Source organism: Pocillopora damicornis, chromosome 5 (genome assembly GCF_964200805.1).
Source record: "Pocillopora damicornis chromosome 5, jaPocDami1.2, whole genome shotgun sequence".
Taxonomy (NCBI): Eukaryota; Metazoa; Cnidaria; class Anthozoa; order Scleractinia; family Pocilloporidae; genus Pocillopora; species Pocillopora damicornis.
Window position 1 is genome coordinate 21,357,780 of NC_142674.1, and position 11,109 is coordinate 21,368,888.

An 11,109-nucleotide genomic window follows, 5' to 3' on the forward strand; every position below is an offset into this window, starting at 1 on the left:
TTGTCAAAGGCAAATGCCTTCTGAAAAATTTATAATATTACGTTTTCTTAATAAGTCTTTATGAAATGCTTTTAATTTCTGCTTGTGTGTTAGCAAACAATTTTTTAAAGAAAAATGACGCACTTAACCCACAAGTCTTGCACATGATGACCTTTAAAACGAGCATGAAAACGAGTTATTTGGTTGCAACTGATACAGAACAAGCTGTGGATAAATATATTTTATTATACGTTTTGGTGTGTAGTATCGCTGAGTATTTTTGCGAGTTGTGCCGTATTTTGACGAGCCCGTATGGCGAGTAAAAATACAAACAACGCCGCTTCCGAAATTCTTTACAACAGAACAGTCCTTCGAGGCTTCTTTATTTGTTAAAAACGTCTTTAACTTGATAATAAAAGGGGGCGATTTACGCTTAACACTGACCGATTAATAATTTTGAAATTATTGTTATTCAAAATATTTGTTGTTGGCTAAGTTTCGTTAATTTGCATCTCATTTGCACGATCGTGCTGTGCTGGTAGTCTTAAAAAAGGACTGCCGTAATTTTCTTTGAATTAAAACACATTAGAAGACGAAGTCAAAAGAAGTTCCGCGTTTGTTTTCAATTTCTGATTGCAATTGGTTTATTCTTCTTGAAAACCAATAAACAGACGTCGAACTCCGAGCACGAAACGTCTGATAAGAACATTGTTAAGTGATCGATGTTTGCAGTCTCGAATATGACTTAATTAAACAGCATATATATTTCCATATTAACTTGTACGTAGGTTGGATGGGGCCAGATGGTTGATTAAAAACTCTATATAAACACAATAACATTTTTCATCCTTAAACCTTTCAAAACACTCTTGGCTTGACCGAAGAAAGCAATTGAAAAGTCCTAGACAACCACTTAGAAGAAATTCAATGGAAACGTGGTTTTGGGTTCTCGGTTGGTTCCTCAGCATTCTCACGATGGTTGTAAATGGATTTGTCATCTTCCTCGTCTACAGTAAACGTCAGCTTCGCACCAAAACCAACGCATTTGTCGTGTCTTTAGCAGTGGCTGATTTTGGTGTTGGGATGATTATCGTTCCTTCACGCTTTTTCTGCAGCTTTGCAACCGAATGCACTCTACGCTCAAAAGAGGGATTAATTGTGGAATTTGTAAGGATTTTCACTGTTCACGCCTCTGGAACAAACTTGGTCATTTTAGTACTTGAACGTTATATTGCTGTTGTGAAACCTTTGAAATACTTGACTTTTATGAAGCGCCGTCGAGTCATTCAAATGGTTGTAACATCTTGGGGAATTCCTTCTCTTTTCAATCTTACTATAGTATCGATTACACTTAGTGGAATCGATCGTGTCATGACTATGCTCGGCTACTTGGGTTTGCTTTTCGAGATAATCTTGTGCGTAATGCTTATCTTTTTTCTTGCATCCATGTTTTTTGCTGTATACTCTAGAGATCGCACTTTAGCTAAGAAATTGCGGCTTAGTCAACCGGTCGCCAGAGCTAAAACTCAAAACAAGGCGTCAGCGGTAAAATGGGTGGCATTGGTAACGTGTGTGTTTCTATCGTGTTACGGAATAATGATGCATTGTAGTTTGTTATTTTTAACTGGTCAATCATGTAAAGATTATCACTACAAAATACCTCTACAAGTTATTAACTCTGGAATAAACCCTATAGCTTATGCTTTCTTCAAAAGAGATATACAACAAGAATGCAAAAGGCTTCTCTTCAAAAGGCGTCGTTAATAAACAACAGAATAGTTCCGACGCAAGTAAAACATTACTGAGCTGAAGCATATGCTTAAAACTTTCCTAGATCCCGAAGACTTCTGGTTAACAATCTATCCGTGACATATTAATTCTTGTCTTTATCGCTGTTCAGTTAAAAAGCTTCCGAAAAAAAAAAAGTAGTGCTGATATTACATCTGTCTCTAATATTTAAGACCAAATATTGATTATTTTGAGGCCATACTTTGCCGGAGAAAATGTTTTTCTTAAATTAATTATTTAAGCTGGCATGTATTTTAGGCCTAGAAACATCTGGTTTTTATAACAATGAGCTTACGTTGCATAATTTAATGATATAGAATAAAAAATATCATTTTCCTCCTCAATTTTGCTGTGGTTTTTACTGTATGTTCTCTTTAATGTTTAAGAGTATTAAGCTCTTGTTGATGAATCACACGATAACTTTGAAACGATAAAAGGCTTCTCTTCAAAAGGCGTCGTTAACAAACAACAGAGTAGTTCCGACGCAAGAAAAACAGAGTAGCTGAGGACAGCCATTAAAATGAAATTTAATAGAAACGTGGTTTTGAGTTCTCGGCTGGTTCCTCAGCATTCTCACTATGGTTGTAGATTGATTTGTCATCTTTCTCGTCTGCAGTCAACGTCAGCTTCGCACCAAAACCAACACATTTGTCGTTTCTTAACCGAAGGCTGATTTTGGTGTTGGGATGATTGCTGTTCTTCCCCGCTTTTTTTGTAACCTTACAACCGAATGCACTCCACGCATTGAAACCTTTGAAATTCTCAACTTTAATTTGCAAGAAACTTTACGTTGGAGTAAACGAAAGAAGCTGACTTATATTTTGATGTAAGAAACATCTGCTTCTTAAAATTATGAGCTTGCCTTGAATAATAAAATAAAAAGAGTAAAAACATATCATATTCATCATATTCCTTGTCAATTGATATGTTCGGTTCTGTAAGAGATCGCTTGATCCACGAGTAGTTCAATCCGACGATACCGTACAAAATATGGTTAGAATCTTAACGTTGACAAAGAGCTGTGCACAACATTTCGTTGGCATAGTATTCGTCAGTTCCTTGATAGAGGTCGTGCTTCGGGGACTTTCGACCCTTAACAAACCCGTATCGTTCAGCCTCCTTTCCCTCCGCCCACAGGGGATAAATGACGACCAGTCTCTTGGAGCCAATTTTGGTTACAGAGAAGTCAAGAGAGTAAGTCAACAGTTGATATTCTCTATTGTTGGAAATGGCACAGTTTTATCTCAGTGCCAACAATTACAGAAAGGATAAGCTTAACTGGTTTGGGACGCAAGAGGGAACTTTTAAAGTTGCCATAGCGGGGGATGGTACACCCTTTGGAAAGGATGACCCAGCATTGGCTTGGTTAGTTAGTTTCCTAAACTGTGGTCAGCGTGTGTATAGCTCTGCAGAGAACTTTCTCTTAATTGGGGCCAGTTGCTCTGAAGACTGTGAGCCTGTTCGCAGATATGTGGTTCGGCTTGAAAGGCAAATGACTGAAATTGAGGGGAAAATGATTTCAGTAGAAACTGATGGTAAGAAGAAGTTTGCGTCCTTTCAATTTGAACTGCTACCAAATGACATGAAATATATATATATATATATATATATATATATATATATATATATATGTTATATATGTGAAAGAATCAAAGAGGACGCATCGATTCTCTGTTACTCTGAGTTTCGCGCCTAAGCGCTCGTCAGACAGAAAAAAGTTCTGTCCGACGAGCGCTTAGGTGCGAAACTCAGAGTAACAGAGAATCGATGCGTCCTCTTTGATTCTTTCACTTATATATACTCAGCTCTGCTACCACAGCATTGAGCACTTTATGCCAAGGCAGACTCTACCCCCACATTTATATATATATATATGTTATAGATATATTCAGAGGTTACAAAAGATAATTTACTATTTCAATTTTTCATTAATATCCACTAGTGCATTGAATATCATTATGAAGAGTTAACAGTAATATATAGATATGTATCTTATTGATATATACAGAGATTACAAGAAATGATTTGCTCTAATCTCAATTTACATTAATATACAAAACGTTGCATGCTGAATGCATTGCCATCAGAAATTATTATTGTCTTGAATGTTACCATTACAATCGTTGATATTAAAATTATATTAAAAGTATTAGACTAAAAGGAGTGATCGTAGTTACTGTTCATTTCACACATGCCGCGGCCAGTCATGCTCATTCCAGAAGCTATAATGAAAATCAATGGTGATTAATTCTTTCTGTAGGAATATTTTATTCCAAACTGTTTTTCAGAACTTATGATTGCCTCTACACGCTTGTTACCTTTGATTTTTCTTTTCAAAAAGGTATTTTTACTCAGATTTTGATTAGTACAATCAGAAAATACCTTTCTCACTCTGTCATGAGAGGTGAAAGCAAACACACAGTTCTTTCGCGTTCGGTCAGCTATAACTCCGAAATTTGTCCGCGAAACAATAGCTTCCGAAATTTAAAAAAGCTCTCTGTGCAGCTTTTCCTCCACGACCACCTTCCAGGCGTGTCTGACGGAACATCGTGAAGACATTCGTCGCTGAAATGTCTAAGGCCATCTATGGCTTGTCTTTGAAACATTGGAAAATAATCTCCCAAGATGTGCTTAAATCCGGTTCGGTTTTTGAAGTGTCGAACCGGAACTGGTGCCAGCAACCCTCTTAAATCATCCAGGGCTTCGCTTATATTATTAATTTGACCATCTTTGCCCGAAATTTCAGCTTCTGCGACTACAAGCGCACCACGAACAGTGTTCAAAAACACTCCACTAGCGTCCGCCATGTTTTGTTAGAAAAAAGCCAGTTTGAAGTTAGCCGCTGACGCATTACTTGAGCCTGTCGATTTGGCCAAATTAGAGCCGAAAAATCCCCGGCGTGGTTGAACATTCAATTACAGAGTAACATGTGGAGGGGAGAACTTATATATCAGACAGTACAGCACGTACACTGTAAGACGACCTCATTCCCATTCGTAACCGCCATGAAAGTTTTCATTGAACCAAGTAACTCCTGAGGCAGCAGCGAGAAAATTGTTCGTTCATTGTTGTTGTATTGATCGCTTAATTTACTTATTCGGTTCCTATTTTCATTTTTAAACGTATTTCAATAATATACACAGTACATCGTGCTCGGAGTTTTAGTATTAAGGTAGCTGAAGATGGTTTTGATAACTTTAAACCAATTATATAATGTATTGACAGAAACATACTTTTATCATGTTCCCTTAAAAATGGTATCAAAATATTATCGATTTATATTTAACATTTAAAGGTTATTTTTTATGACATAGATGGTTACCATAGTAAAACTACAGCCTCGCTTTTGCCTTTATTTGCTCGGTGATCCCCTATCTAATGTATATAAAATTGCATAAGCATGCTACCATTCATCTTTCTGGGCGCTTTTTCATCGGAAGGAAGGGGCTTAATCGAAGGGGGATTATTGACAAACTATTAACCTGTTCCGATTTAGCTGTAGTTGAAGTTTTTAAAGTTACAAATTAAGTGTCAGTAACAACAGGTTTTCTTTGTATCCTTATTATCTAAGGAAGGAAGTAAGGCAAGAGGAAGGCGCTTATTCGAGGTGGGAAGGGGGTGGTTTTTTTGATATGTTGGCCAAGGGAGTGGGCGCTTATCCGAGGGAGGTTGCTTATTAGAATGTGGGCTCTTATTCAAGGAAATACGATAGATGCAGTTCAGAGACATCTTATTTTCCAGATGATTTGAGGTGGCTCTGTTTTCAAGAAACAACTGAAAAGTGTGGGAGCTAAGATTCGACCAAAAGAATAAGTGATTAAAAGTATCTATATTTGTACATCTATAGAAAATCTGTTCACCACATTTGAGCTTTTGATCAGGATAATGATGATGTGCATTCACAAATAAAGAGTAATCATCAAACGATAGGCATGCGCATATTCACAGTTTATTTTTCTTTAGAAGGGCGTCAAGCATACACGAAAAAATCTGGAAGTAAACAAATGAAAGGAAAGAGAAGAAAAGCAAGATTCTTTCTCACCAGGTCAGTTACTTATTACCTTTTGATAACGAATTAGCTATCCGCGCATTTATGTTTGGTCTACATTCAACGCCTGAACCTTAATTAAGTGAATGTGTGCAATTCAAAACTAACCACAGTCGAAAACAAAGAAAAGAAAATCACAAACAAGAAAACAACTTCGATTTCTAGAATTGTTAATATTTTGGATACCTATCAAAAGATTATTATTACAATCTCCTGAAAGGCTATCTAACTGAGATGGATTTAACTGGAAGTTTAAACACGGTTTCTGTTAATTAATTGATTCTAAGATTAACTCCAAGGACTAGATGCTGGAAAAATCCTCAAAAATTTAATGGAAAGCAAATTTTCATTAAAAGCTTGAATTGTAAAATTTTTGAGCAGAAATAGGTAGAGAAGAATAAAGAACTCGGAGCCGAATTGATAAATATCTTGGCTTTTGAGGAGAAAACCAAATTGAAATAGACCAGTCCCAATTTGATGTTTTTCAAGTTTTCCTTGGAGGTCATTTCTTCAAAAATGTACATACGTGCATAGGTCGGGGAGTGTGTTTATTTTCTTTCTCTTAAAATTTTTTTGGTAAAAATAAGACTTTTTTGCCGTGCAGCCTGATTATCAACTGCCTTAGCTCTTGAGGCTAAAAAAAGCCAAGAAGAAATTTTCGAACATTGGTCTTTCTCTAGGTCTTTTCAAAACTCATTTCTATATCCATTATTAGTCTTGTACTCTGATGATATACGTTTTCTAAATTCGAAAGTTTTTGGATAATTTCAACAACACTCTTGAGGTCTGATTGCTAAAGTTCCAAGCCCGAGGACTAGACTCAAAATGCCACCAAAATTGGTATTTCGCCACATTGTTCAGATTTATATTTTAGGTTTCCTAATTTACTTTTTATCTTATTATAATGTTTAAAAATAAAAAAAAAGAGCTTTATTGCTGTCAGAGCCTCATTGTCAAATGTATCAGCTTTTGGCACTGTAACCAAACTGGAAGAGTTTGGTTCAAAAATTGATTTTCGAGAAGTTTTTTCTTTTCCATAATTCATTTAAATATCTTTAATTCAAAAGAAAACTTGGAGTTTCATTGATTTTAAAAATATTCAAACTATTGAGACTAAACCCAAACCCTAGGAGTGTGCTCCAAACGTTGGTATTCCTCAAATTATTTCACACTTTAATATATGTATCTCTCACCAACCAAATTCAACACGCCCCAACGAATTGAACTTTCCCCAATATTTTCCTAGTGTCAAGTTTTCTTTTGTTTTTTCTCAGATAACAACTTCTCTAAAATAGACCTATTTTACTCAATTGAATAGAAACCTTGAATATATTTTTGATATGAAGTTAGGAGCCTGGAGGCTAGTTGGCAAAGTAAAACTATTGCCTGTTAGAGTTGATTTCAATTGGGTGTCGAAAAACCGAAACCAAATTTATCACAAAGACCAATCAATAAATTATTTACCCATTACACACTGTAATGACCATAGGAAACACATTCATCCAAGGCTAAGATAAATTTATTTTACATCTATTTGATGCTTTTTTATTAATTTCATACTTACTGTGTAAAAGGTTTCAATTCTTTTGCCAGGTTGTCTCAGATGAAGCAAATTATCAGCCCATTTTGTCAGCTCAGTTTTTCAAAGCTATTTACTGGCAAATAATTTGAAAAATGAATTTTGTGACGAAAACGGCTTTTTTCTTTAAAAAACATCTTCAGGGACTCTATCTATTTACCAGCTTTCACGAATTTTCAGGAGCCCGGACTCATAAACTTTTTCTTATTTAGTTCGATGCGAAAAGAAACTTGCAAAAATGTTTTGGTTCATCACTTATTTGGAATTCCCGTCAAAACTTTGAATAAAAGCAGAGTATGTTGTCGCTTTAAAGGTTACCATAGATTTGGTAAAATGAATGACGAGAGGCATGAGTTTGATTTTCAGAAACCTAATTAATGTGACCATTTTGTACGCTATAACAGGACTGTCAATGAATCTAATGAAAGGGTAATAAGGTGAGGTCTGTTCATGAGTCTAGTTCATCATCCTACCCTGAACTTGGTTTTAAGAGCATGAAGCGACAGGAAGTACCGATGTTTCTCTTAGACCGGATTAGTCTATCGTTGATTACATCATCTCTTCTTCTTGTATCCAGTGAATAGCGTTATCCAACCTTTGAACAACCGGTTCTTAGATGGAGAGGGACAGAATCCATTTATACTCCTGGATCGGGAGGGAAAGCATCATTTAAATTCCTAGGTGGAGAGGGACAGTATCTATTTATACTCCTGGAAAGAGAGGGACAGTATCCATTCATACTCTTGAGTGGAGAGGGAAAGTATCCATTTATACTCCTAGGTGGAGAGGGACAGTATCTATTTATACTTTTGGGCGAAGGGACGCCCTGTGAGAATTAAGTGTTTTCCTCAAGAACTCAACACAATGGCCCGACCAGGCCTTGAACCCCGTTTCCCGTAGCGAGAGTGATCACGTCTTTGTTGTTGCTTTTTTCAAGCACGAAATGCAACACTTTGTGCATAATCTTGAAGGATACCTGTCATATCAAGTTCTAAACGTTACATAGTCAGAGTTTCAAGAAGGACTTTTGAGTGTACGTGACTTGGGAAGGAATTAGCTGCATTACACAGCATTATGATTGGTAAAGCGTTCGCCTTTTCACGGCGATTCATTTTTTTTTTCAGGATAGAGATTGCATAGTTTAGAACGTTCACCGCTGTTCACAGCAATTCTTGATTTTCTTTATTCAGGTAAGAAACTTGGACGACTTGCACAACCAACACACGGACTACCTCCGAAAAGCCATTTTCCGTTCCCTGCTCAGTCGAAATGCAGCGCCTGTGATGACCATCGTGAGTGACCTGGGCACGCTTATACTCAAATGACGCACGCAGCTGTTGGCGTCCCCATGGCAACAACACCCTGACCCAGGACACGTGACATTTTTGTCGTTTTGTCATCTAACGCGTTTTTTGCCTCACCCCCTCCCCCCAACCTCTCTACTCACCGAAGCGAACCGATAGGGGTTTATTTCAGTCTTCCCACCTTTTTGAATTTAGGTGTTCCTAAAAGTCGTCTCGATGGATTAGATAGCCATGATCTACACGGAAGTGGTATCTCTTTTGAGCTTAGTTTTTTTTCTTTTTTGTCCTTAAAAGTTACGTCAAACTAAGATCTTAATAATAGTCTTGACGGTCGTTCGCTCGAGTAAACTTTGACTTCCAATGAAATTCGGGAAAAAAAAAAGATCCGATCAGGCGGATTGAGGTTTTCATATAAGTACATAGCTGTCTTGCAACACACAAGAAATGAACGAAATCTGTTTCTCGAGCGAAATCGGCCGGACCGCTCTTACGGAGAAAGGCGAGCGCTTTCAGGAAAGTTCATAATAAAGTTTTAGTGAAAAGTCTTCGTGACAGGTTTTGCTCGTGTTTTTAACACACAACTTTTTATTGAAAAGTGGTGTACTTGACCCACACGTCTAGCATGACGTTTAAAACGAATATGGAAACGAGCTCTTAGCCTCAAATGACACGGAACAACTTGTAGGTAACACAACAAATTAGTTCTGACATGATTTCGAGTGAAATTTGGTGTTAAAAATCGAGTAAGAAATCGACGCAAGAAAAACATTAGCTTATGCAGAAACTTCGAAGCTTCTTGATTTATTAAAACGTATTTCACTTGATAATAAAAGGGGGCGATTTACGCTTAACACCGACCGATTGATAATTTGAAATAATTGCTATTTGAAATATTTGTTGTTGGCTAAGTCCCGTTAATTCGCATCTTATTGAAACTATCATGCTGTAATGATAGTCTCAAAAAAGGACTGCCGTAATTTTCTTTGAATTAAAACACATTAGAAGATAAAGTCAATGAATGTTCCGCGTTTGTTATCAATTTCTGATCGTAATTGGTTTATTTTTTCTTGAGACCAATAAAAAGACGTCAAACTCCGCACACAAAGCGTCTGACAAGAACATTGTTAAGTCATGGATGTTTGCAGCGCTGAATAGGACTTAATTAAACAACATATATTGCCGTACTAACTTTTCCGTAGGTTGGATGGGGCCATATGATTGATTAAATACTCTACATAAACACAATTACGTTTTTCATCCTTAAAACCTTTCAAAACACTCTTGGCATGACCGAAGTAAGAAATTGAAAAGTCCTAGACAGCCATTTAGAAGAAATTTGATGGAAACGTGGTTTTGGGTTCTCGGCTGGTTCCTCAGCATTATTACAATGGTTATAAATGGATTTGTCATCTTCTTCGTCTGCAGTAAACGTCAGCTTCGCACCAAAACCAACGCATTTGTCGTGTCTTTAGCAGTGGCTGATTTTGGTGTTGGGATGATTGTTGTTCCTTCACACTTTTTCTGCAGCCTCACAACCGAATGTACTCCACGCTCAAAAGAGGGATTAATTGTGACATTTGTAAGGGTGTTCACTATTTACGCCTCCGGAACAAACTTGGTTAGTTTAGTACTGGAACGTTATGTTGCTTTTGTGAAACCTTTGAAATACTTGACTTTTATGACGCGCCGTCGAGTCATTCAAATGGTTGTAACATCTTGGGGAATTCCTTTTCTTTTCACTCTTACTTTAGTGTCGATTAAACTTAGTGCATTCGATCGTACCCAGACTGTGCTCGGCTACTTGCTTTTGCTTTTCGAGATAATCTTGTGCGTAATTCTAATCTTTTTTCTTACATTCATGTTTCTTGTTGTTTACAATCTGAACTCTAGAGATCGCACTCTAGCTATGCAATTACAGTTTAATCAAGTGGTCACTAGAGCTAAAACTCAAAACACGTCAGCAGCAAAATGGGTGGTTTTGATAGCGTGTGTGTTTCCATCGTGTTACGGAATAATGATGCGTTGTAGTTTATTAAAGTTAACCGATCAAAAGTGTAACGATTTTCGTTACAAAATACCTCTAGAAGTTATTAACTCTGGAATAAACCCTATAGTTTACGCTTTCTTCAAAAGAGATATACAACAGGAATGCAAAAGGTTCCTCCTCAAAAGGCGTTGTCATTTAACAACAGAGTAGTTCCAACGCAAGAAAAACATTAGCTGATGCATATACTTAAAACTCTCCTATGTTCCGAGAACTTCTGGTTCAGAATCTATCCGTGACATATTAATTCTTACCTTTATTGCTGTTCAGTTAAAAACCTTCTGATGAAACAAAGATAAGTCACCTGTTTAAGAGAAGTACTGTAGATATTACATATGTCTCGAATATTTAAGACCACATATTGATT

General features: G+C 36.8%; 1 pseudogene; it reads right to left on the reverse strand.

The window, feature by feature from the left end:
- Window positions 1–3,952: 3,952 nt before the first annotated feature.
- LOC149045928 (uncharacterized) lies at window positions 3,953–4,574 on the reverse strand (annotated as a pseudogene).
- Window positions 4,575–11,109: the final 6,535 nt, after the last annotated feature.